Source organism: Pinus tabuliformis, chromosome 4_1 (genome assembly GCF_031772625.1).
Source record: "Pinus tabuliformis cultivar Carrire ecotype Pingquan chromosome 4_1, CPIR1, whole genome shotgun sequence".
Lineage (NCBI taxonomy): Eukaryota > Viridiplantae > Streptophyta > Pinopsida > Pinales > Pinaceae > Pinus > Pinus tabuliformis.
Window position 1 is genome coordinate 211,310,830 of NC_142303.1, and position 27,433 is coordinate 211,338,262.

The following is a 27,433-nucleotide window of genomic DNA, read 5'->3' on the forward strand; positions in this document are numbered from 1 at the left end:
ATGCAGGTATGGAAGTCATATGAAGCAGGAAACATTGTGGGGATAATTGATGGAGCAATTATTGAAACGTGCGATGAAAAGCAAGCGGTGAGATGCGCTCAGGTTGGTCTTTTGTGTATACAGGCCGAATCGTCACTTCGTCCACCAATGTCGACAGTTACTTCGATGCTCTCAACCGATTCCGTTATGGAGATCCCGGATGCTCTCAACCGATTCCGTTATGGAAGTCATATCAAGCTGGAAACATTGTAGGGATAATTGATGGAGCAAATAGTGAAATGTGCGATGAAAATCAAGCGGTAAGATGCATTCAGGTTGGTATTTTATTTTTATTTTTTAGGAAAGTGGAAAATTATATATATGTTATAGATATTGTTTTATTATTTTGTCTGATATTTTTTTAGTAACTTTTTAGTTAGTTACATTTGAAAAAGGTAAGTAAAAGGAAAAGGAAAATGGAAAATGATATAATTGAAAAAAAATCTGTAATGTTATATATATTTTATTTTTATTTTTTTATGAAAGTGGAAAATAAGTATATATTGTAGATATTATATTTTTTTTTTTTTATAAAAGTGGATATAAAAAAAACTAATGTTTGTTTACTTATTTTGTTTTTTTATATGAGAATTTTGTTGATTTGGATTTGAAAGTTATATATATATATATATATATATATATATATATATGTTAATTTATAAAATATATATCTTATTAATTTTTGTTTTTGGTTGTTATTTTTGTTGTTTTTTTATCAAACTCTTTCATGTCTTTTGCTTTTCATTTCACATAGTGTTGTTGTTGTGTTTTATTTGGTGTTTGGTCTTTTTGCTTTTGCTCAATAATTTTATATTTTTGGTAGGTGAAATAATGGATGTTCACAAATACTCTATGACACTCAACACATGGAAGTGGGAAACTCCAAATTAATTTAAAGTTTCTCTACATTTTCATTGAGCATGGCCAAGCTTGCCAATTTGCACTTGCAATGTATACTTTTTCATTGAGAATGGGCAAGTTTGCCAATTTGCACTTGCAATGTATCTAAAAATGTTAAGTAGCAACCAAGACCTCTCTCTTTATTTCTCAATTTGGTTATCCTTTTACCAAGTGACCCTCGTGGTTATGTTTACTCCACCTTAAATGTTCACCTTTGTCTTCTTTATTCTCAATTTGGTTGTCCTTTTACCAAGTGATCCTTCTGGTTTTGCTTCCTTCACCTTGATGTTCACCTTTGTCTTCCTCTAGTGTAGGGTTACAAATTCACAAACATTCCATGTCACTTATCTCATGAAAGTAGGAAACACCAAATTCATTCAAGCTCTCTTCACTTCTCATGATAATGTGATAATAGCACATGAGACAAATGAGCCTAGTGCTTCATAATGTGATGATAGGTTTTGTGTTGTGCATGAAAAAATAGCATGCACTTTAATGCCCATTGAAGTCAATCTTTTCAATCTAATGCGAGAATGGGATTGGATAATGCGACAATAACATGAGCCAAATGAGAATAAGATTTGCTAATGTGATGCTAAGGTTTGTGATATTCATGTAAAGCCTAATATCAAAGTTACAATGTCCTTTAATCTCCATTAAGTGAAGTATTTAGACATAATGGGATATCATTTTCAAATGAAGTGATCCACATGTATCCTTTTAATTGTAGATTTGAGTTAATTGAGGTTCAATGGCCAACTTTATTAATTGAATCACATACTTGGTCTTTCAAGGTTCAGTGGCCAAGTTTAGTAATTCAGTATACTTTTATATTTATATTTAATTTATTTTCATAATTGATCTATAAACTGTCGTGGATATCTCATTGGCCAATTCATCACACAAATCTTCTAAAATATATTAGAAAATTCAAAATCTAGACTCTCAGGATTTATTTTTTCTTAGATTCTTGGATATGTTAATTGTTTTTATTGCATATGTATGCAAATGATAATTATGTAGAAAATAGAGAAAAACGAAATAAAACTCATGAACCATAAATTAACACAAGATATAACCTCAAAAACCCTTTTAGGAGAAAACCCAACTAGAAGGTGAGGTTGTTATGCTTTTTTTCTATGCATGGAAAATAGATGCAAGTACAAAGAGAGCGACGTGGTGCGTGGAATGCTACAATGCACAAACCATATCTATTTTCTATCTCGTCTGTCTACTCCGCTCTCATCTACTCTACTCATCTATGGAACAAAATGCACTCCCATAAAATGGAATCCATTTTCCTCCTAGTGGCCCGATTATAACATAACTTGATAGCCTACTAGTGGTTAAGTTTGAATCCTTCAACTCTTAACTAGAGTTACAATATGGAGTCTTCTAAAGTATTTTTCATTGTGATCTATTGGAAATCCTGTTTTCCATTAATAGTGAGGGATGAAATGTCATCCTCTCAAATTATGGTGGTCAAAATAGGAAGGTCAACTTCCAATTGACATAATTTTTGCATAGAGACTCCAATTGAGATGATTCTTATGTAATTGGAAAGGTATATGTGTCTAAGGTTCCATGCTAAATTAGTAAAGTTGTACTAGTCCCATCAAACTGCTTCTATAAGGTTTCTAGACCCCAATTTTCCAAACTAGGTCCCATTGAGAAAAATGGTCCTCTGCACAGGAGGGAAGAACATAGAGATGATAGAGTAGGACCAGGGGGGAGTAAGCTCATTGGGCTAATAGTAGGGGGAGAGAATTAGAATTACAAGGAGGCTAAAGTGAGGAATCCTGCTACAAAAACTGAACCAAAGAACGGAACATAGAAGCGATAACCAAAATTCCAGATTGGAGAGATCAGAGGTACCATGAAAACAATCCAATCTTAGAATGAATTGTAGAGTTTGTGAATTAGAAGCCAAACCAAAGTGGTAGAGCACCTTGGGATAGGAGGATGTGACTTAAATCATGATTGAGATCCAAGATCCTAGAGGGTTGATGGCAAATGTGAATCTCATGGATTACAATGTGCTTATTTCCTGGAGGTTGTGACTTTGTATTGCTAGTCTACTAATATTGTCTCCATGTTTTAAAGGCATCGATAACTGATCATAAATTTCCTTGAGCGATAGCATAAGCTATCCCCCTCTGCATGAAATAATGGTGATGTCCTCAGCCTCATAGAGCCACTAATTCATGTGTGATTCTTATAGAGTGAAATCAATGGATCCATAGGCAATTCATCATCTTTTGCATGATTGAGTTTGATGGCATTAAGTTGATAGCTTTCTCGAAATTGGGATGGTGAGCTTGCTATGTGGGAATCCTACCACCCTTTCTTATGATGATGGAACATCCTTATTGACTAGAAACTTCATTGATGCACACCCTCAGTGGTGGAAGGATGTCTTCCAATTAAAAAGTGCATGTTATATATATATATATATATATATATATATATATATATATATATATATATATATATATATATATATATACATATGCATATGCATATGCATATATATATATATATATATATATGCATATGCATATGCATATGCATATGCATATGCATATACATAGATAGATAGATAGATAGATAGATAGATAGATATTCTTTATTTGAGATGATGGATACATACTACAAAATTGAAAAAAATGGTTAGTCTAGGTGACAAGTTGTGTGAATTGAACATTTTATTTAAGGTATACATGAAAGAGGGAAAAAAAATGCACTCATTGGACATCTAATTACTATCCAATACATCTAATTATTATACTCAATGATCTCTTAGTATTGAGGTACAAGGAATCCATTAGAGATATTGAGTGGTTAGAGCCAACCAACTTGTGGTATATAGATGATGAAGGTCAAACTAATTTTCCCACAAGTAAACTATATTTATTACATTGAAAAGAGAATGAGGACACTATAAAAGAACTCAATGAAGGAATTGCATCATGCATAAGAATGTGGAAGACACCATCAATAATGAGGCTTACCTAATTGTCATAGAGAAATGGAATAATAAGGTAGAGTATTAAAAAGTGTTCTTAATAGTTTTGAATAAAATTTCAATGATCAAATGATAGTGGACACAATTCATTCATCTTCCAACGAATATTGACTTAATACAAGGAAAAAAACAAATGTCATGTATCGCAAGTATTATGAAGGATTTTGTAATGTAATAGGCAAACTAATATATGTTAGACCCAAGTGCAACATGGAAATGTTATTGAGAATGTTGAGGAAATACATATACGATTCCCACTAAATCATGAAATGAGGATAGATGGGAGATTATTTTGATGGAAATCATCACCTCGGGTATCTACTTTGGTAGTATACATAAGTCGATTCTTAGTGTTAAGGTTGAATGGTGAAGCCTAGATCGTGGAATTACATGGAAAAATTGCTAAAACAACATTGGGTACCAAATCCCTAGAACATAGAACTTGTATATATTATAGTTGATGCCATAATATGGGATTAAAGAAAGAAGAAAGAAAATCTCATGATCAATATAAATAAATGTGCTGTAGATGTTGTAGCTCATGCATATGAGGATACGATGACATTAGGTGGAAATGATTCATGAACGAAATTTTATTCTTGGAAGAATAATTAATATTTATGTAAAAGCAACTTTTAATGTTTGTTGTATATCATTTGTGGGATTCATATTTCTTTTTTTGTCAGTCTAACCCACAGGGATTTGAACTTTGAGTCTCATGCTTTTACATATTACTTCATAACAAGGCGATCGCCAATTAAGCTACACCTTGTGGGCTTTTGTGGGATTCATATTATTCTTTAAGGATTTTTAAATTATTTATTATGGATATATAATTTTTTCTTCTAGATTATCATATAGCTTTTAATAATTATATTTAATTATTAGAAGGTAAATAAATACAATGTGTTGTTGAAACCTAATATTTTGTTAATTTTTTGGGGTTGTAAGAGGAGGAGCGGTGTTGTAAAGCCTCGAAGGAAAATTGGTTACAAGTCATGCATGCAGGTTGGGAAATTTGACTGATGACCAGGTTGAAATGCATGACCTGTTGCAAGGTCTATTTATACCCAAATCTATTCAAGTCACATAGATTGTTATCCTTGGGGACTCACTTATTATTATTCAACATCTTTAGAATGGAACTTGGCAAAAAAGAATCGCTTGGATAATCTACTAAAGAGAATCACATTATTGTTGGATGGACTCCCTCATAAATATTTCTTTCATATCTAAATAAATATAAAAATTGAACCAAATAAGAGAGCTAACCGGGCTTACTAGCTCTAGGTTGGGAAACTCGAAGTTAATGGTTTGTTGATGGTGTTGGACCTGCCAACATTCAGGGGGTCTCCCCAATATGAAGTCCCAATTAGACCTCACACCATTTGGACTAGGGGCCCCATCCAGAATACGCCCTGGTTGCTAAAATAATGGGTTTTAGTGGTATGCCTTAGTTGCAATAACACATAGAATGATGTATTTGTGACTTTGTGATGAGTCAAGTGCAATGCATGAAAGGTTTTAATATGACGAAGGGAAAGTGAGTGAGCCCCTTAGAATCCTATAATAGTACGCATCTAGAAAGGAACACATGAGCATAAAAGGAATCATAAGTTAGCCTGAAAAACAGTTCACAAGATAAACATGATTTAAATATCCAACAACATGCATTCAACAAGATTCATACTAATGCAAATGAAATAGTTCATAAGTGTTAATGTAAATTGAATAACATAAATTGCAAACATAAAAAGAATAGTCCTACTATATTAACAACATATGCATGAAAACGTGCCAGCTCTGCGCTTTTATTATAAGCGAAAGTCCCAAACATACATATATAATAACCAAACCACTAGTCCCAATAATGGAACATGAAGCCAACACCTGCTCCTCTAAAGAAAGATACTCCGTCTATGCTAAGGAGAAGCCAAGGCTCTCAAGAAAACTCCCAAGCTTCTGATCCTAAGAAAAAATCTCGGCAAAAAAGCCTTTTACATGAGTTAATGAGGGTATATTTATAACAAAGGAGATGACTAATTATCTCCCCTTTGTGACTCTTGGACTTCCCTCATGACTTTTTCACTTCCTTCAACCATGACCTTTGGACTTCATTACAAAATGACTCTTCACATTCCACAATTGACAGTTGGAATTTCACTTACAATTAATTACAAAAGAATATTACAATATACTCATACCCATATAGGAAAAAATTGGGTAGAGTCAACTAGAAAACCTAATTAGACAAAATAAGTCAATCTTGAGTTTTGGGAAACTCCAGCTCAACCACTTCAACTTGAAGTTCCTCAATCACATAGTAGTACCAAGCTTTGTACTTTGCGATGACTTCCCAAAACTATGTGATGGGATCAAGCTAGAAGCAGACTCTAGCCTCCATTGCATCCAGGTACACTAACTTGGAACCAGTCTAAGTTTCCTTCTTCAACAGGAGAAACATGGTATTGATCTAGACATGGCCACCAATGTACTTCAACATATTTTTCTTATTCACCTCTATATCTTCCTTCATGGCAATATGCCTTAGCTAGTCCAAGTATTCTTCAACCTCATGCCTTACTTGGTTCTTGCCTTTGGCTTCAATGAGTGAGCCAACTGAAGGGATCTTGTGTGACTTCACCATGAAATCCACACTATTTTACAATCATGTGTATGAGGCCTGAATTTTGGCGATGAATGAGTCGAGTTGTTTATTACTCTTGATAAGCATTCGATCCTCTTATTTCTCTAACTCAACATGTTGCCTTGTCTTCTTCACCAACTCAGGAGTTGACCATTAATGCTACCTTGCCCACTCATGCATGGTATAAATTATGACTGTATGAACAATGTTGAGAGCTTTAGCATTACCTTTACACTTCAGTTTCCTGTCATGCAAGCAGGAAACTTCTTTGTACATGGTGACAAGCTCCTCGTAGAGCCTTCTCATTGTCTCTCCCAATGACGATACTTCACCAAGTATGGCTGCCTTAGGTTCTTTTAGATATACCTATGTGGGATATGCTTTCTAGACCTCTACTGGGTGGTCTTCCACTTGTTGCCTTGTTGCCTATAAGTTCTTTTCCATCTGTCTATTCTCGGCCATGAGATAATTTGTGTTTGACTTAGTAGCACCTACAAAGGCCAAGTTGGTTGCAGCAATGGCTTTTGGGTATCTGTCACAATCACCCTTTCTCTGATGTATGAAGGATATGTGAGATTGTCCGAAAAGTGTTTCTTTATCCCTTGTAAAATCTTCTTCTGAAGCTTGTTATAAGTTAGATCATATGTATCCATGACCAGACCATCATAAAGAGGAACAATTTACTCCTCTCTACTGAGAGCTTGCTCAGTCATCGGTGGATGGGGAGATTGAATAGTGATCTGTTGTGTGCTCAATGTGAGATCAACATCTTGGTTTTGTTGCTCCAATTCCACCTCCATATCCTAGATTACTATTAGATCTTCAATTTCTTGAGAAAGTTCCTTATCCTACAATTGCTTGCTCTCTTTTTCCAGCAGCCGACTTTGTTCCTCTTCCTTAGCTTGCTTCAGTGACGCTTCTTATTCTTATTTCTTCTGTCTTTCTTCTTCTTATTTCCTTTGTCTTTCTTCTCGTTATTTTTTTCTTATTCTTCCTTCCACTTCAATTCTTCCTCTTGCTTCCTATGTTCTATCTTTCTCCTTGCTTCTATGGTCACTTTCATGATGGTTGGATTTTCTTTCTATTTGCGAATTTGTTCTTCTAATGGATTGTGCATAACCTTCTACTTCCCCTTTTCACACACTGGGTTGCGCCTCACTGATGGTTCTTCTTCCAGAGTTTCCTCTGGCTTCGTAGTAGCATGTGATGTACCCGTGAAGCTGATTGGTTGGTGAGGCTTAGAGGCATTGTAACAATTCTTTATCCTTTCCTCCTTGGGCCTATAAAAGGTCCCACTCGGCCATTGGAAATGAATCTTTGCATAGTGTTCTTTGCAAACATTCCTAGGGTGATACAGATTGTAATCCATTCGACTGAGTGAAAATCTCTTTATCTCTTTGTTTTTGGTGTCAGCAACCTTCAGATTCTTGATCTCGTACACTTTGATTTGCAAAGGAAGAGCAGACCAAGGTGCTTTCTTCTTCCTCTACAACACTATTGATAACCCTATGGAAAGATAATAAGAAACTTCTTGCATGAATAGTTTTTCATTAGCATGCCTCAGTAGAAGATGTGGAGACTTCTAACCCCAAAACACTCTGAGGTAGGTACCATCCGGTGAGGAAAACCAATCTACTAATTCTGAAACTACTTCCATTGCCCCACATGACATGCAAGGTGACTCTTCCTCAAAGATCATCTTGTACAATGGAATGAGGAAGTGATACGTCAGCTTCTCCATGACTCCTTTGTGGTTACAATCTGAAAGCAACTTGCAATAAATGTGCACAGCAGGTTCCTTGGGTTTCCAAGTCCAACCCAAGCAAGGAAAAGAGTTTTGAGCAAAAATTTCATCCAACAAGTAAGCAAACATGTAGAACTGGCTTGCTTACTCTTGGGAGGGTTCTTGGCATTATTTACATGGGTCCTCAATTTTTGATCCAACAAGTCCGACCAGTTAAATGGTTTTCCTTCTTTCACAACCTGATGTAACAAGAATTCCCATCCTTCAGGAAATGTCTTAGTACTCTTTTGGCCATGGTGCCAACAACATAGAGCTATAAAGTACTGAAATGCCTTCCTAACATATTTAGTCTTGTAAGTGTTGTTGGGTGTCTGGTGGAATTTGGATGGTTCTTTCTCGCGGCCTTTAATAACATCCTTCATGCTCAAGTAGTTGGTGGTCGCATAGAAGTGGGAATCCATGTAATATTGTGGTTGCGGTAAATGATACATAGAGTGAAAATCATGCACCATAAAAGAGGCAAGCCTTCGTCCATTGGTACTGTTGAGAATCATGGTCCTCGCATCCATATGTGACAAATCTATTTGATGATGTCTACGCATAAAAAGGTTGAATACCTACACACAACCTTGTGTAATATTGACTTTTGGACATTGATGTAAACCTTCCTATCTTCAAGATATTTTTTGAAATTGCTTGCTATGTAAACATCTTTCACTTTGTGTCATCTAATATTCGAGTCTTTCTTGATAAATAGCTGAGTGTCGAAGAAAATTGGCATAGTGACAAGGGCATTCTCAACAATATCATCAGTGCTACTTTCATTGGTGTCCTAGGAGATAGATCTCTTGGGAACCATAGTAATGGTAACTGACAAAGAGAAGTGCTTGAAAACTGTAGTACCTATTGGATACTAATGAACTCATTGATAACATAAGTCAGCTCAAGAAAAACAACACTCAAAACAAGATCAAGAAAACAACCATAATTCTGAAAGGTAGAATTGTGTAATCCCTATACTGAAGGGAAGAGGCTAAGCTTAGGAGCTACACATTGTGTAGTCTTAGCAAGAAAGGGAGAGGCTTGAGGTTTGAGACTATGCAATGTGGACTCTCAGCCTAGGCATACTAAGGGAGAGATTGTGCAATCAGTGGTCAAGGGTGAGGATTGAGCCTTGGAACTGGGAAATTTGAAGTTGTGAAAGTTAGGGATTGTGCATTGCGCAGTACCAGAGGCCAAGCACAATGCTTTAGACTTAGAGTTTTGAAATGCACAGTGGAAGAAGGAAATTGTTGACCAAGTAAGGGCAGTTATGCCCCGGAAAGAGATGGGAAAATGATAGATGTGAGTGATAGTGAAAGCAAGATTGTAGATATGACTATGGGTAAGGTATATTAGTGAGAGTCAAGTGCATAAAGTTGACATGCAAAAGGAAAAACAAACATGCACAGCGAGGCGTCATAATAACGACCATTAATGGGAAAAAACAAGATGTTGATGTGACACTTGTAAAAATGAACGATAGACTGAACCAACACTTGTACAAGGTAATATGAGTTAAAAATCCATCTACTATGAGAAGAAACAAGAAAAATAATTCACATAAGTGAAATGACAAAAAGTGACAGAAAAAGCGACAAAAAAAAACTCCTGGAAAAACACCGTAAACTTCATCGAAGGCTCCTTGATCTCCTTGGGAAGGCTAGAGCTCCAAGATCAAATGTTGAAATGAGATCTAGGGGCATCTATTATGTAGATCTAGGCTAGGCTAAGGTTTCTAATGCACATGCCTAAAATCAAGGGAAAAACGACACTTGGTGGAAATTCAAAAATATCAACTTGTGCCACTCTTTGAGAAACTAATTTTCCACTCCCTATTTTCTAGGGATTGCATAGTTTCTGACCTCAAGATTGGCCTACCTCTCAAGATTGCATTATTAAAATCCTCAAGGTTGGCTTGCCTTCCGAGATTCCACAGTTTCTGAAGGGAAAACCAACAACGTTGCAAGGTCAAGCTAGGAGATGGCTTGTGTTTGAAAAGGTTCATATCAGGATCAAAATAAGACATCACAAGCACAACATGGAGTGATAAGTCTTTAGCATAGCATTATTACTTGACGAAAATTAATCTTGAGCTCTTGTGGGTAGAAAGGAGGCTCCATAATCTACGAATGGGTAAAATTTTGGAGTGTGGTTGTAGCAGCTACAATAGTTGGCGACACACTTGTAGAACTCCAGCTCTCTGTATGGGTCTTAACTCATGTAAATGAGATCTAACTCTTCAGGAATTATTTTTCATTTCATTGATCACCATAGCTTCTTTAGTCAGCTCAAGTTAAAGATATAGTCCCTACTTTTCTATTCATCAGTGACACACTAACAAAAACAAGTCACACTCAGTTGTTTCGATTGGGGATGGGGAGTATATATATACACAAGTGAAAAAATATTTCCAAACTCTGGGTTTTCATCTCTGATGTTGCTTCACTACCAACGGGCCTATAAATACCCCGGCGGAGTCATTCAAGGACACAAACATTGCTCCATTTCCATTGAGCCTAGACAATACCCCAACGGTGTTTCTTGCTTCACCTCCCTACGTAGGAAGGATTTCTATTCTTTCGCCCTTTATTTATTTTTTTCATTTTATTCATATAACTATGCATCGAAACTTATTGATTTCATGGGACTGAAGAGAGATCCTGACTTATTGAGAGAAGAGGACGTTTTTATTTCATAGAAGTTTATTCATACACCTCTGGAATACAATTCAATTGTTTAAGATTCCTCCCCTTCTTACTCCACTCCACTTAGTTGACAAGGAAAACTGACCAATCATTAAAAAGCCAATTAGATTAGGTGGAACTAGTTATAGATTCAAGCATCGTAATTCCACTAAGGTTTTCTCCGAGAAAAAAAATGTTTTCCATCAGGGTATCATTGAACAAAAGGTGCAAGGCCCATGCAAAGAGAGGGAATAAAAGATAACCAAGTATTGACAGTAGCACAATTTCCTCTTGAACTTCAACATGCTTGCTTCAGAAACCAAACACAGTTTCATGCAAAATTTATTTACAATGAAAAGGAAAGAAAAGGATAGGTCGGAAAAACAATCAAAACAAAACCAAAAGAAAAAAACCAACAAAACTACCCCTACTCCTAAACTAACCAAGAATAGGCCAGGCCTACGTAAAATGAAACTTCCAGTGTAACCATTCAAGCATCGACTAACCTATATAGGTAAGGGAATCAATAGCAAGATAGATTTTTAGGAATAACATCCAACCAAAAAGATAAAACATTAAATTCTTCAACATCCGAAGTCTGAAAATACAAGCAGAAAAATACAACAAGAAATCACATGTGAAACATTTTGCTAATTCATTGTGGTGTTCATGCATATTGCACCAGGGTGTTGTGCTAAAACATTCCTCCAAAATTTCGATCTTGGCTAACATAATGAAATTGGAAAACTTGCATTTTGCAAATGATCTTACAAGGTATGACTCCTCCAATTATTGAGTGACCGGATCATGCAAAACAAATGGAGGATGTGAAACTTGTGAAATAGATTCATTTTCAAATTATACGATCGACTGATGAGGATTCTTGAGAGATAAAGTAATATCCTGACATGATTGGAACTAGTGTCAAGACTCTGATAACCTTTCATAACCATCAACATAGGCTAAAGTGCCTTGACAGCTTGCGGTAGTTCCAATACATTGGAAGCTATATCATCAAAAATCGGTGGCTTAGAAAAATTGACAGTAGAAAATGTAGAGTCATGACTAGATGATTTAATGAATAAATCACTACATCTATGATAAAAAATTCCATCATCAAGAATTAAGGCATCCTCATGATGTGATGAATCACAGAGAGGAGGATATTGAAAACAAGAAATTTCTCTCTTTGTTTCTTCAAAATGATCAAATGATGGATTGGAGATATTTGGAAGAGAATATTTTTGCTCTCCATGTTCAAATGTAAAACTGAAATTCCATGAGTCGCGAGTGTGATTAGAATTAACATCGTCATAAACTATTTATTCAAAAGATACAACAGGTATGACATGATCATGTAAGATGTCAGGATAATGAGGGAGAGGTGAGAAAAGAGAAACATCAAATTGCATTCTAGATTCTTGTTCAAAAACTGAGAACCACACATAGTCATCATAATTGATAGCATAAGTTTGATAGTCAATACTAACTCCTTCCTAAACTTGATCCCCAAGAACATCAGAAGAAACAATTGAAATGGGTGGACATAACAAATCACAATCAGGGGGACCAAAGGAACCAATAGATGGAGGTTGAAGAGAAAGAACACCACTGGTAAAATTAAATTCACAGTCAAAACATGCTCTTAAATTTTGAATATGTGGGGTGGGAGAAGATGGTGGTAGATCAATAGATGAACTCTCAATTTCTCCAACCCCAACCTACGTAAATAGAGTTTTTTGAGGAGGAGAAGACGAGGAGTCACTTGGAACAGCAACTACATTCGTTGCAAATTTAGGAGCTCCATAACCAGTGTATGTTGGGAGACTTTCAAAGGATTCATATTCTATTGGATTCATCGAAATATGAATAATAAATTCGAACTTCTCTTTCATGAAATTCCAACCAATATCACCTTCAAAAAATTCATAACAAAAATGAATGAAGCAACCGTGAAAATTGTTAAGAGATTCATCAGGTGCTTTTCTAAGAAGCATGATTTTCTTGTAAACAGATTTATAATCATGCATGTCAAAGGCATGGTAGATATTCTTGACAAGATGTTTGCAAGAGTGAATAGAAGTGGTTGGCAATGTGTAACACCATTATTTGACGTGTGCTTTGAATGTAAGGACAAACAACCTGCAAGTAGTATCCTCAAAATGAACTTTGTAATTAGTGCAGAATTCAAGAAAGTGAGTGGTGTGCTCGAGAATGGTGTTGCACCCTCGCCATCGAACTTCAGATTTGACAAGTCATTAGTTATCCATGTAGCCACTTTCAAATTTGCAGTTCTTCAAAAACATGTTAGGGTTAAGATATGGGAAGAAGCCATTTAAAGATAAGGAAAGTTCTACAGACTTCAATGGCTCAGCTTGTAATCTGGCCCTCCTTTTAGCGCCAGAAATGTTGACAGTGTTGGACCCAGCAAAATTCAAGGGGCTACTCGATATGAAGTCCAAATTATACCGCACACCATTTGGAGTAGGAGCCCCATCCAAAATACAAGCCGGTTACACAAATAGTGGGTTTTAGTGGTATGCCTTGGTTACGATAACGCATGTAAAATTAAGCAGTTAGAAAGGAACACATGAGCATAAAAGGAATCATAAGTTAGCCTGCAAAATAGTTCAAAATATAACCATGATTGAAATATACAACAATACACATTCAACAAGATTCATACTAATGCAAACGAAATACTTCATAAGCATTAGTGTAAATGAAATAACATATACTGCAAACATAATAAGAATAGTCCTACTATATTCACAACATATGCATGAAAACATGTTGGCTCTAGGATTTTATTATAGGTGAAAGTCCCAAACATACATATACAATTGCCAAGCCACTAGCCCCAATAGTGGAACATGAAGCCAACAGCTGCTCCTGCAAAGGAATATACTCCTTCTATGCTAAGGAGAAGCCAATGATCTCAACAAAACTCCCAAACTTCTGATACTAAGCCAAAATCTTGGCAAAAAATCCTTTTACATGAGTTATGAGGGTATATTTATAACAAATGAGATGATTAATCATATCCCCTTTGTGACTCTTGGAATTCCCTCATGACTCTTTGACTTCCTTCAACCATGATCTTTGGACTTCATTACAAAATGACTCCACATTCCACAATTAACACTTGGAATTTCACTTACAATTTATTACGAAACAAAATATTACAATATACTCATACCCATATAGGACAAAATTAGGTAGAGACAACTAGACAGCCTAATAAGACAAAACGAGCCAAGCTTGAGTTTGGGGAAACTCCTACTTAGCCACTTCAACTTGTAGTTCCTCAGTCACATAGTGGTACCAAGATTTGTACTATTCGATGACTTCCCCAAACTGTCTGATCAGATCAGGCTAGAAGTGAACTCTATCCTCTACTGCATTCGGGTACACTGTCTGAGTTTCCTTCTTCAACAGGCACAACATGGTATTGATCTGAACAAGGCCACCAATGTTCTTTTGCATATTCTTCCTGTTCACTTCTATATCTTCTTTGGGGGTGATCTGCTTGAGCTGGTCCAAGTTTTCTTCAACCTCCTTCTTGACCTTGTTCCCGTCTTTGACTTGGGTGAATCAGATAATTGAAGGAATCTTTTGTGACTTCACCATGAGATCCACACTTTTGTACAATCATGTGTATGAGGCACGAATTTTTGTGATGAATGAGTTGAACTATTTGTTACTCTGGATAAGAATTTGAACCTTTGCTTTCTCTAAATCATCCTATTGCCTTGTCTTCTTCACGAACTTAGGAGGTGCCCCTTTATGATGCATTTCCCACTCATGCATGGTAGCAATGGTTGTATGGACAACCTTGAGATATTTTGCATTATCTTTACACCTATGTTGCATGTTGTGCAAGTAGACAACTGCTTTGTGCATGGCGACAAGCCCCTCATAGAGGCTTCTCATTGTCTCTCCCAATGTCGATACTTTACCGAGTATGGATTCCTTAAGTTATTCTAGATATACCTATGTGGGAGCTTTTTTGTAGACCTCTACTCGAATTTGTTCTACTTGTTGCATTGTTGCTTGTAATTTCTTTTCCATCTTCCTATTCTCAGCCATGAGATAGTCCATGTTTGACTTGGTAGCACCCGCAAAGGCCAAGTTGGCTGCAACAATGACTTTTGGATTCTTCCTGGTATCCGTCACAATTACCCTTTCTCTAATGTATGTAGGATATGTGAGATCGTATGGAAAGTGTTTCATTCTCTCTTTTACAATATTCTTCTGAAGCTCATCATAAGTTAGATTGTACATATCCATGACTAGACCATCATCAAGAGGAACAAATTCCTCTTCTTCATTGGGATCTTTCTCAACTATCGGAGGAGGGGGAGACTGAATAGTGATTTATTGTGTGCTCAACATGAGATCAACATCTTGGTTATGTTGCTATGGTTCCAACTAGATACCATGGATTACTATTAGATATTTAATTTCTTCAGCAACTTCCTTATCCTACACTTGCTTGTTCTCTTCTTCGAGCAGCCGCCTCTTTTGCTCTTCCTTGGCTTGCTTCAGTGCTTCTTCTTCTTCTTCTTTCTTGTTCTTCTTCTTTCTTCAATATTTCTTCTTCTTCTTTCCTTTTTCTTTCTTCTCGTTCCTTCTATTCTTGTCCTTCCTTCCACTTCAGTTCTTCGTCTTTCTTCCTATGTTCTCTCTTTCTCCCTGCAGTTATAGCCTCTTTCAAGATGTTTGTATATGCTTTATATTTACGGCTCTATTCTTCCATTGTATTATGCATAACCTTTTTATTCCACTTTTCCTGCACTGGGTTGCACCTCACTTATGGTTATGCTTTTGGAGTCGCCTCTTACTCTAGAGTCTATGATGTACCTGTGAAGCTAACTCGTTAGCAGGGATTAGAGGCATATTAAAATTTCATTATCGTTTTTCTTTGCAAACATTCTTGGGATCACATGGATTGTAATCCATTCCACTGAATAAAAATTTATCTATCTCTTTTCCTTCGGTGTCATCAACCTCCAAATTCTTGATCTCGTACTATCTGATTTGTAAAGGAACAACAGGCCAGTGTTTTTTCTTCTTCCTCTAGAACGCTCCTAATAACCCTGTGGAAATATGATAAGCAACTTCTTGCATGACCATTTTATCAGGTGACATACCTCAGTAGAAGATGTGGAGATTTCTTACCACCAAACACTTTGAGGTAGGTACCATCCAGTGAGGCAAACTAATATGCTAATTCTCACACTACTTCCATCTCCCCACGTGACATGTAAGGTGGCTCTTCCTCAAATATCATCTTGTACAATGGAATGAGTAAGTGATCTATCAGCTTCTCCATGACTCCTTTATGGTTGCAATCCAAAATCAGCTTGCAATAAATGTGCATTATAGGTTCCTTGGGTGTCCAGGCACAATTCGTGCCAGGAAAAGAGTTTTGAGCACATACTACATCCAACAAGTAAGAAAACATTTAGAACCTAGCTTGCTTACCCTTGGGAGAGTTCTTGGAATTATTTACATGTTTCCTCAACTATTGATCCAACAAGTCCAACTAATTGAATGGTTCTACTTCTTTCACGACATGTTGTAGCAAGAATGCCCAGCCTTTGGCAAAGGTCTCAGTACTCTTCTAGCCATAGATCTGACAACATAGAACTATCAAGAATTGAAATACCTTCCAAAGAGATTTGGTCTTGTTAGTGTTGTTGAGTGTTTGGTAGAATTTGGATGGCTCTTTCACCCAACCTTTGGTGACATCCTTCATGTTCAAGTAGATGGTGACCGTATAGAAGTGGGAATCCATGTAAGATTCTCATTGTGGAAAATGATACATAGAGTGAAAATTATGTGCCATAAAAGAGGAAAGCCTTCATCCACAGGTACTATTGATAGTCATGGTATTTGCACACATATGTGACAAAATCCAGTTGACGATGTCTGTGCATTAAAGGGCTGGATACCTGCATTCAACCTTCTATATTCTTGACTTATGGACATTGATGTAAACCTGCTTGTTTTCAATATCTTATTTGAAATTTCTTGCAGTGTAAAAATCTTTTACTTCATGCCATCTAATGTCTGAGTTTTTCTCGATGAATAGTTGGGTATCGGAGAAAATTTTCATAGTGGCAGGGACACTCTCTGTTGGAACGAGTTTTCCCCTTCCTTGATAAGAATGACATGTTGAATGATGTGTCTATCATAAGTCTTCATATCATCGTATGTCCACGCAAATATGTCTCGGTACTGTTTGAAGAGATGAATAAAATCTTGTCATTCTTGAGGATAAAAACATGTACCAAGATTGACATACTTCAAATCCTCTTTGGTTCCCAAATTGACCTATTCATTTGACAACATTGACCTCTGGGTCTTTGTGTTCACTGGTCCTTTGAATCACTTTTGCAATTCATAAAGATTCTTAAGAGATACCACATCATTAGGCATAAGGCTCCCTTTCAATGCTTTAACTACTTCCTACAAAGCCTTATCGTGCTCATCTTCTTCAATATATGCATCCTCAAACATGTCCGCATTGGCCATGAAGTGCAGTATCTGTTGGTGATCATCATTAAATACACAAAAATTAGTTATGTTGTCATGCACTAGCGGCTTATAGATAATTTCAATAGAAAAGCTATGGTGACATGTGAGTAGATGCATTAGATAATAAATCGGTGGTGACATTATGAATCCTAGGAAGATAAACATTATTAAATGCTTTAACATATGAAATGAGTCATCATACCTCTTGTTGGTAGTTTTTCAAAGTAGGTGAAACAAAGTGAATGTTTTTCCATACTTATCGTGTAACGATCTTAGAATCACCAATTACCTTAAGTACCTCTACCTTGAGGTCTATGGCTTTCTTCAACCCCATAACAAGTGCTTCATATTCAATGGTATTTTTTGTGAACTCGAACCCCAAGCGGCGTGACAGAATGTACCTACTATTCTAAGGGTCATTAAGAACACAACCAGCTATGGAACCATCTTGGGTCTTAGAACCATCAAAGTATAAGGTCCACATATCAGTTGTTGCTAGGCTTATTCCTTCACTATTGGTATGTACATATATATTACAAAGTTCATTTGCACCAATTGGACATGGAAGGAGCTCCAACTATGTATCAGATGGGATGGGTGATGGTTGTGCTTGATAACACCATTGCCAACTTCCAGAAGATAGTTTCTAAAAATAATGTTTGCAAAGCTAACTAGCTCATTATGTCCCTCAAGTGGTGTCATGATTTACTTCATATAAGGATCAATTTCCACTCAAATATTGTTGTTTCTTCCCTTTTAAGGAAGCCCTAAATGTGTCCAGTCTATTGAGAAATACCCTTGTAATTTGTTGGACCAATCATTACTTAGAAGAAAACCATAGGCTTCAAGAATGTCCATAATAACATTGTTAATGCATTAGTGAACTCTTTTGTTGAATGAAAAAAATAATAACATTATTTAGCTCACCAATTTCCTTGACTAACTATTTGTCCAACTATATGATTTGTGCATCGGTCTTTTCCCATTTAACATTAATTTTCTTAGAAATGGATAAAGGAATTACATTTTCAGATGCACCCGAATCCACGAGACAATTACAAACCTTATAATTAAACATTTAAAATGTTAATATGAATGAAGGGCAAAGAGCGTTATAATTTAAATTAACAACATTGACTACATATTTGAGAATGTCACAAGACTTCCTAGAAAAAACTTGAGAAGCGGAAACTTGATTACCTGTTGGAGCTTGTGATGAAATTGCTTGGATTAATAGTTGACAGTGTTTCGATATATTAGCGAGCTAAAAATTTGAAATATTGGCATGATCTCTTTTCATGTCTTCAATAATGTTATAGTCAATACTTTCGAGCTTCATAGGTTGTTTTGAAGTATCAAGTGGCGTAGATTTATTAGAAGCCTCCGGAGTGACAGACTTGTTCTTGTTATTCATGGAAGTGTTCTTAGAAGGAGGAGCAATTCTAGACTTGTTCTACAAATTCTTAGTTGGATTAGAAGGTGGAAAAATCCTTCTCAACAATTGTTTTTTAAGATCTTGCTCAGAAACAAGTCCTTTTCTTCTGATATTATATCATTCTTTTGTTTGTTGAGGAGGGGCTTCACTCACTAGTGGTTCTTCAACACTTTGTTTTTCAACATTATATATGATATGAAAAGCATTAACTAAATATCCAACACCTGAAATTTCCAAAGTCACGGTAGTTTCATTTGATTCTTCACTTTTCTCAGGCTTCTCATCTGCTAATAAATTATCTACAAATTTAGCCATCATAACATTCATGTTATGGTTCCATTGGGGACATGTCTTCTCTAAATCCTTCTCTTTATGGAAAGTGAAATAATTATCCATACCCAAAATTTCAACATTAAACACCAAATTAGGGCTATGAGCGAACTTCACTGGTTGGTCATTGTTGTTTTTTTTTAAGAAAAGCGACTGAAAAGACTTATTGTTGGTAGATGCCTCACTTGACTTTCTCTTAATTCAGATACCTCATTAGTGAGCTATTTTAAAGACTTGGACAAGCTTTCCATATTAATGAATCCTTCTCTTTAGCTTTAGCAGAAGAGTCTTGAGTTTTCTTACCAGTGCCTTTGGAGTCTTTAAAATATTCATGATCTTTAATGGCTCCAATAGAACACAAGTCTTTCTCAATAGCTATTTCTTCTGCAAAGTTCAAAGCAATGTTTCCTTTGCATCTCTTTTAACGAACACAAAAAAATTTGTAGGAAAGGTAGTTGTATAATAATCTTTGGTTATTGAATCATGCGGCTGAATTTCTATGGGGAACTTATTCAATAAATGGGTAAACCTTTATTGAAATCCTTTCCTTTTTTCTTATCCCCCATTTTGAGATTCCTGAGTTCTTTTAGCAACATAGCGGGAGTCTTGTCATCAAAAAATTTATCCAAGAACAACTTGTTGAACTCCTTCCAACTATGGATTGAATTAGGCAAAAGAATATGACACCAAATCGATGCTCTACCTTATAGAGTGTATGGGAAAATTCTACAAGCAATGTCATCAAAGCGTACCTCAAACATTTGCAAATGAATTTACAAGTTATCAATATGGTCCTCAAATTTCGTCTTCTCATGAGAATTGAACTTTGAAAGCAACTTCTTTGGGTGTTTAGGCATTTTATGAAGATTTCCCGAAAGAGCAAGCGGCCCTTGGTCCATTGAATCCAACTATTCATCAGCCATGTTTTCTTCTTCCTCTTCTTCTCCTTTTGAATATGAAGAGTTTTCTCCTTCACTATTTAAATCTTCATTATAATCTGATTGTTCTCCTTGTCCCAATCGTTCTTCGTCAAAAAATTGAAAATCTTCCCCTTCACCATCTAAATCTTCCTCAATATGTGGAAATTCCTCTTGTTTATTTATTCTTTCAGAAGAATCGACTAACTCTTCAAGGGTTGCAATAACCAAATCTTCCACTGAAGAAACTAGTACACCACTGTGGGTTGTTTCTTTCTTTATCATCTTATGAGGTAGAATAGCAACAACAGGAAGTAAACAAAGAGATCTTGCAATCTGGAAAGTAATAGGTCAGATTTTCTAGAGTTTATCATAAGTAAATTCAAAATCTTGTTCCAAATTATGATGAGAGGACTCTCCTGTCTCAGGATCACGAATTGGAGTAGAAATCAAAATGTTACTACCTTGCATGGAAGGTTGGTTGTTTGGATGAGGTGAATTGTTAGCCATATAAAGGCAACCCTCCTTCTAGCATCAGAATATTTGTGGTGTTGGACCTGCAAACATACAAGGAATATACTCAATTTGAAGCGCCATTTAGACCTCATGCCATTTGGTATAAGAGTCCCATCCAAAAGTATGGCCTGAATTCCATTTACTTAAAGAATTTCCTTGGTTGTGGCTATTAGCACAAGAGAGAAATGCACATGTACTTTTGAATGTGAAAGCAAGTATTCCTTGTGAAATGTTCAAATGTAAACTATATCAAGGTTCTTTCACTGGAAGGGAACAAAAGTGATCATTTAGAAGAGAAGTATTAGTACTAATCTAATAAAAACACACACATACACACACATCATAAGAAAGAATCGTTAGTCATCAACCCAAATAGTCCACATAGATGCAATGATCATGAAAACAAATACAACACATATTCAATAAGATGAGCATCAAAGTCACTGACATAGTTCAATTTCTTTATCACATGTGAATACTAGCATGTACCACAACACCAAAGAATAGTCTCAAAACATTCATGATATATGTATGAAAATGTGTTGGCTTAATAGAGCTTTGAATATGAGGTGAAAGGTCCAAGATACATTAATATAATGAACACAACTAGCTACAATAGTGGAGCGTTAAGCCACTTCTCTCTCTCCAAAAGAACTATCTTCTTCTATAATGCTTGGATGGAGAAGCCAAGGTTTAAATCCATCTCCTAGAGTAATGAGGCATATTTTATAACCAACATAATGATATTTCATATCCTCGTGACTTTTGAACTTCCTCGTGACTCTTAGACTTCTAATATGACCTTTGGACTTCTATGAATTTTGAACTTCTAAGTGACCTTTCGACTACTATGAGACTTTTGGACTTCTCCATGTGGATCTTTTGTCCATATATGACTCTTGGAGTTCCACATATTGAAATTTACAATAATTGTCAAAATTACATCATAATTTCCACATCATCACGTGACGAAAATATGACAATTCAACAACATTAATGACTTGGAGTCATGGTGACTTCTACATAAGTTCTCTAATCGGTGACAAAACTGCTACTATGTATTCAATATTTGCAAAAAATCTTATATTATTTTAGTCATCTACCCTCTAAAGGGTCTTGAAAAATCTTGGAGTCTTCATGAGTCACTTTGATCTCCGGGATCCATTTTCTTTCAATTGTCGCAACATGGTGCCTTTGTCTTGAATATGTTTCCTTGGGTAATGATTCTCATCATATCTCCTCACAGATATTTTCCATGCTCCATTGAACACTTGCAGATGTAGATCACTCATGGAAAGAAAACTTTACCCCAAAAATATCTTATTTTATCATGCTTCATGTGATATTTCTTCTTGTGGATCCACAGGTGCGCCAAAGGGGGGAGAGAGAGAAGGTTCTAGGCGTAGGGTACAAGAACAAGGGAAAAGTAGCATGATTGTTCATTGATGGTGCACCGGGAAGGAAGAGACAAGATCAGAAGGAGGGTGCAGGGCACAATAACAAGGAACAATAAAAGGCCTCACTACCCATTAAGAGTGTGCAGTGTGTTTAATTGAAGACTAGAAGCTTGACTAGGCATAGGACACAGAAACAAGCAATAGGGAGAGGGTCTTGATGAGTGAAAGTGTGTTGTGTGCTAGACAAAGGATTTCTAGGCATAGTGTGTAGTCACAACTGATAAGGGGGTTTCCACTAAGCCTTGAGAATGTGCGGTGCACTCTCATAACCTAGAGTGTAGTCTTGCAAAATCAGAAAATTGTCTAAGTTTGGGAGGGTGCAACCTTGAAATATACAATAAGTTAGGAGAAAAATAAAGTATGACACATATCAACTCAAAAATAGAACTTAGAGAGGACCAAATACTAAGAATTATACATTAAAATGCCAGTTTACAAACATTCTCCAAGTAGAATGGACAAAGGATGTGCAGTTATGACCAAAAGTGTCGTTTTGTGACCATAAAGTGTACTATGACCCTAAAGTGAACTATTATTACTCTTGATGATGCGACAACACTTTGAAAGGAACATGGACACTTAGAATATGTGAAGAAACATGAAACAACACTTAACGACCAAAAGAAACACTTCACATGATAAAGGGTAGGCTCCAAAATTCGAATATATCAAAATTTAGAGGGTGATGTAGCAACGACAATAGGAATATACTCAGAGATGGAAAATACTTAAGGAGCTTCATTTTCTAGTCTCTGAGACAACACATAGGTATTATAGGGTAGGAGCCAACTCTTTTTGTTGGGAGCATCCAGGAGAACACTATGTATGTTAAATAGAATGCAACTAAGGTGGACATAATAAAGGTTACCAATGCTAATGAATTCATTTTGTAAGTTTAATGAAACAAATATTTAACTACAATTACTCAGTAGGCTTGTGAATGTGGAACCTCTGACACAAATGCACCGACTGATGAGTCTATAGATACTGCAGGAGAGAATGATTTATTAATACAAACATGTAAAAATAGAGCGAAAATTCCAACAATTAGGCTAATGGAAACATAAGAGAGTGTGGTCAAGGAGGGGCTTGTTTTTGAAGAAGAAATTGTAGTAAGCACACAATTAGGTAAAGAGAATTTAGAAAATTAGGTAAAGAGAATTTAGAAGGTGAAGAACATGGTGCAGATTAAAATTTAGACAAAGGGGAGTCTAAAGAAAGAGTTGGGAGAAGGTGAAATCAGGAGAGAATGTACAAGATGAAGGTGACCAATAAGAGACAAAGATTTCCATGTCAACCAATGTTGATAATGATATCAGAGAAACTATTCAGGATATGGAGCCACTAGCTTCACTAGTTGATAGATACTTACCAAATCAATAAACTAAATATGCCAACAAGGAAGAAACTATTGAAGAAATAAAATACAAAAATGTTGAAGAAAATACCATATCCCATGATAAGATTAATAAATCTCAAGTATCATTTGAATAAATGGGTGTGTAGGTTGACAAGAACTTGGAACTTCCACTAAATAATTATGAGGGGTTGTAGCCGATGAAGCCATTCCTTTGGATATTGAGGAAAATGTAGTCTTGGGGGAGGAGAAGAAGTTAGAAGATCAGATTCAACTCAGTGATTCTATGTATGATAACATAGAATAGAAAAGAAGCCTATGACAAACGAGTTAGAGGTTGACTTAACAAGTGATGAGATGGAGGAAGATGAAAAAGAGCAAGACACAATATTTTCCTTTACTATAGTAGTAGTTTCCAATACATGTTCTGAAAACACATCTACAAGCAGTTCAAGATTACATCTTTGAGCTTGCCCAATAGGCCTAGGAGATGCAACACCATTACCAGGGCCCACTCCTCATGCAATGCATTAGTCCAGAGAAAAGGGTACTTCAACATCTCACTCACCCTAATTCATGGAGGATCAACCTACTAAAGATGATGAGAATAATGAAACTTGTGAGAAGCTTTAGATGATCAAAGTGATATTTTTGTGACTTTCTCATAGATTATGTCAAACTCCACACAATGTTGTGGTTGCAAAAGTCTTTTATTGGCTTGGTATGGTAGATCAGTTGAGGGAAAACAAAAATTCCAGTAGAATTGGAGCCTTCAAATTTAATGGAGCAAGTGTAATTGTAGAGAAACAAGAGGTGTTCGCCAGGAGGACCTTGATTTCACTTGTACCTTCTTGGTACTTGTGAATACTAGAGTTGGTCAGAGTGCAACCATCAATTCATTTTTTGATGAGGTGAAGTCTAAAACAAGTGCATTTGTGAATTAGGAACAAAGAAGGAACAAGAGATTCTAGGAATAGTTCAAGGCATTAAAATCAGGGTAATTGATGCACCCAGGCTTCTAGCTTATCTTTTTGATCAATTCCAAAATGAGAAGGTTATAAAATCAATCAAGTCTTTTATCAAGAAGATACCCCTAGATATTGTTTTTTACTTTTGTAGGATGGATATGGAGAGTATGGATTATGGATATATGTCATTATTATGAACTATTACAGAAATTTTTGGCTTAGACATATGGTTTAATGACATTGTAGTCTTAACCCATGCCACATCTGCACCACCAGATGGGCCATATAGGGCTCCTTTGAGTTATGATATGTTTGTAGCCCAGTGCAACAATATAATTCAACAGGTTATTCATGAAGCGACTGGAGATATGTGATTTATGAATCTTGCATCTCCATTGGAGAATCATTCTACTCATATGACCAATAAGGGGCGGGGGGGCAAATAGGGTTCTGGAAAATCAACAGATTTGGAAGCCTCATTTAATACTGCGTTTCTTTGCTACCAAAATTTTTGTTGAATAAAATGCACTCCTAAAGTTTCAAAGAAAACACACCCACTAAATTATTTAGTTCTCGTCCTAAGGTCCCACCTTTGCCTTTCCTCTTATCTTCACTTTTGTAGTTAAGACCTCAACTAAAATATCTAGAAGAGAAGTTAGGAGATTTGGATGTTTCAGATGAGGACTTGGACGAGGCTTTCGACACAAAAGATGAATTAGAGTATGATAAGGTTCCTCCATTTAGCTGTTTAATAAATTATCATATAGATAAGTTGAGTAAAGAGTGGAGGAAATCATACTATAATGAATTTGAGTGCAAGGAAAAGTTGTTTTTGAAAAAATAGTTGAAAGAAAAAAGGAATTGTTATATATTTATGAAAAAAATGGTTGGAACTTCCAAGGAGGGAGATGAGGAGCATGATAGAAACATTGAAGAGGATTATGTTGGTATAACATCCCTACTTGTACCAATGCCTGATATGGATTTACCACCATCTTGTGATGTTTATTATCCCACTCATAGATATCGATATCTTGATACCTCCAATCAGTGATTTGTGAAAACTATTTTGGAAACTCATGGTTGGGACCATGAAATTGGTTATGAAGGATTGAACTTGGAGAATATGCTTTTGATTCACAATAAAATTACTGTCTTAATTCTAGGTCAAGTTACAAATGACAAAAAGGAGGATAATCTGCAAATAAGGAGAGAGGAAAAAGATTTTAGTAGGACTTGTCCCCCTAACCAAAGAAGCACTAGAGTCTTCATATTGCAGCACCAGGTAGTCTTTGTCTACTATGCATCAACTATGTTGCATCAAATACTAAAGGGAGTTGGGGTTTCACTACTAAGATGAAGCACATCTATCTCTTCATTGAGTTAGCCTAGGTCATGACTACAAGTGCGTGTCTTGATAGGATGCCTTCATGGTTTGGGTCTCAAGGTGTAGTAATTAGTTCTAAAGGAGGATAACTTGTGATACTAAAAGGTCAAGCCCTAAGGAGAGAAATTGGTGAGGTGTCTTGTGGAGGTTGTTTGCAGCTCATAGTTAGCATGGAGAAGTTCATGGAGAAGGAGAAAGAGATGATCACTAATGGTCATGACAAGGGTTTGAGTGAAAGTGACAAGATAATGGAAGATGCCAAAGTGGACGTAATAGGGAGAAGAAAATATGAGAGATGAATATTTTGACAGAGAGATGGCTCAATTAAACGAGAGACATATTTTGATGGACATGGTGCTACAAGAGATGCAGAATGAAGATCAAAGATGTGGATGGGATCTGAATAGAAATATTTAATCACCTTTTACATAACTACATGTCAGGAAATTTAGGATGAATTTGAGGCACATGTTGAGTGTTGAGTTGAGAGATGAAGAGCTCAGATCTGTTGAGTATGATGAGGAAGATAAAGTTCACTATTATGAACTAGAGCAATGAACATTCCTTGGAGAGAATGATGAGGAAGATGTTTGTATAGATACTAAATGAGAGTCTCATAAACTATGTAAAAATTTCAGACCATCTTGGATATTTGAAAGAAAATGTCTCAAATGAGGCTATAGGGCCTTGTTCTTTTAAATCTAAACCATTGCGTATGAATGTTGGTCACAGGAATGATGAAGGTGTACAATAAACTACAAATTTCATGAGAATAGAAGGGGAAGAAGGAGTTCCTTTCCAAAGTATTGGAGAAGGACATGATATAATAATTTCCATAATGGGAGATTAGGCAATACTATCTCATAAAGAAAACCAGAAGAAGATCCATACACAATGAGAAGAATTAATGATGAAGACAAAAAAAGAGTATAGGAAGCCTCATATTTCTAAAGATGACATATTTTATGTTAATGTAGGTAATGAGGATGGACACACTACTTAAAAGAAAAAGGAGAAGTCAAATTTTATCCAAGGAGTTCAAGGGTAAACGAATTCAGAAGAGGATAGACAATCCTTAGAGATTGTCTCAAAGGAATAAGAAGGCAAGGGAGTTACTTCTCAAAATCTTAAACAAAGAGAAATGGGTTTGTTTCCTAAGAGAAATCAAAAGAATCCCTACTTACAATCGATAATGATAGCCATGAAAAGAATGGGAGAATCCATGTAGAAGGCATAGAATAACAACCACTAAAAGATGTTACATATAGAAGCAAAGATGAAGGATTGCATTGTGAGGGTATCCCCATAAAGTGTAGAAATTATGGTGTAGATTTGCAACTTCTCATGAAATTTTAATCAAAATCATAAGACACAAACCCACTCTACTGCTCTGCGGAATTCAATTCATAATTTAGAACATCAATCACAAGCATGAAATGAGA

General features: G+C 36.0%; 1 pseudogene; it reads left to right on the plus strand.

Annotated features, from left to right (window-relative positions):
* Positions 1–26,290, plus strand: LOC149174962 (translocase of chloroplast 120, chloroplastic pseudogene; annotated as a pseudogene).
* The last annotated feature ends 1,143 nt before the right edge of the window (positions 26,291–27,433 follow it).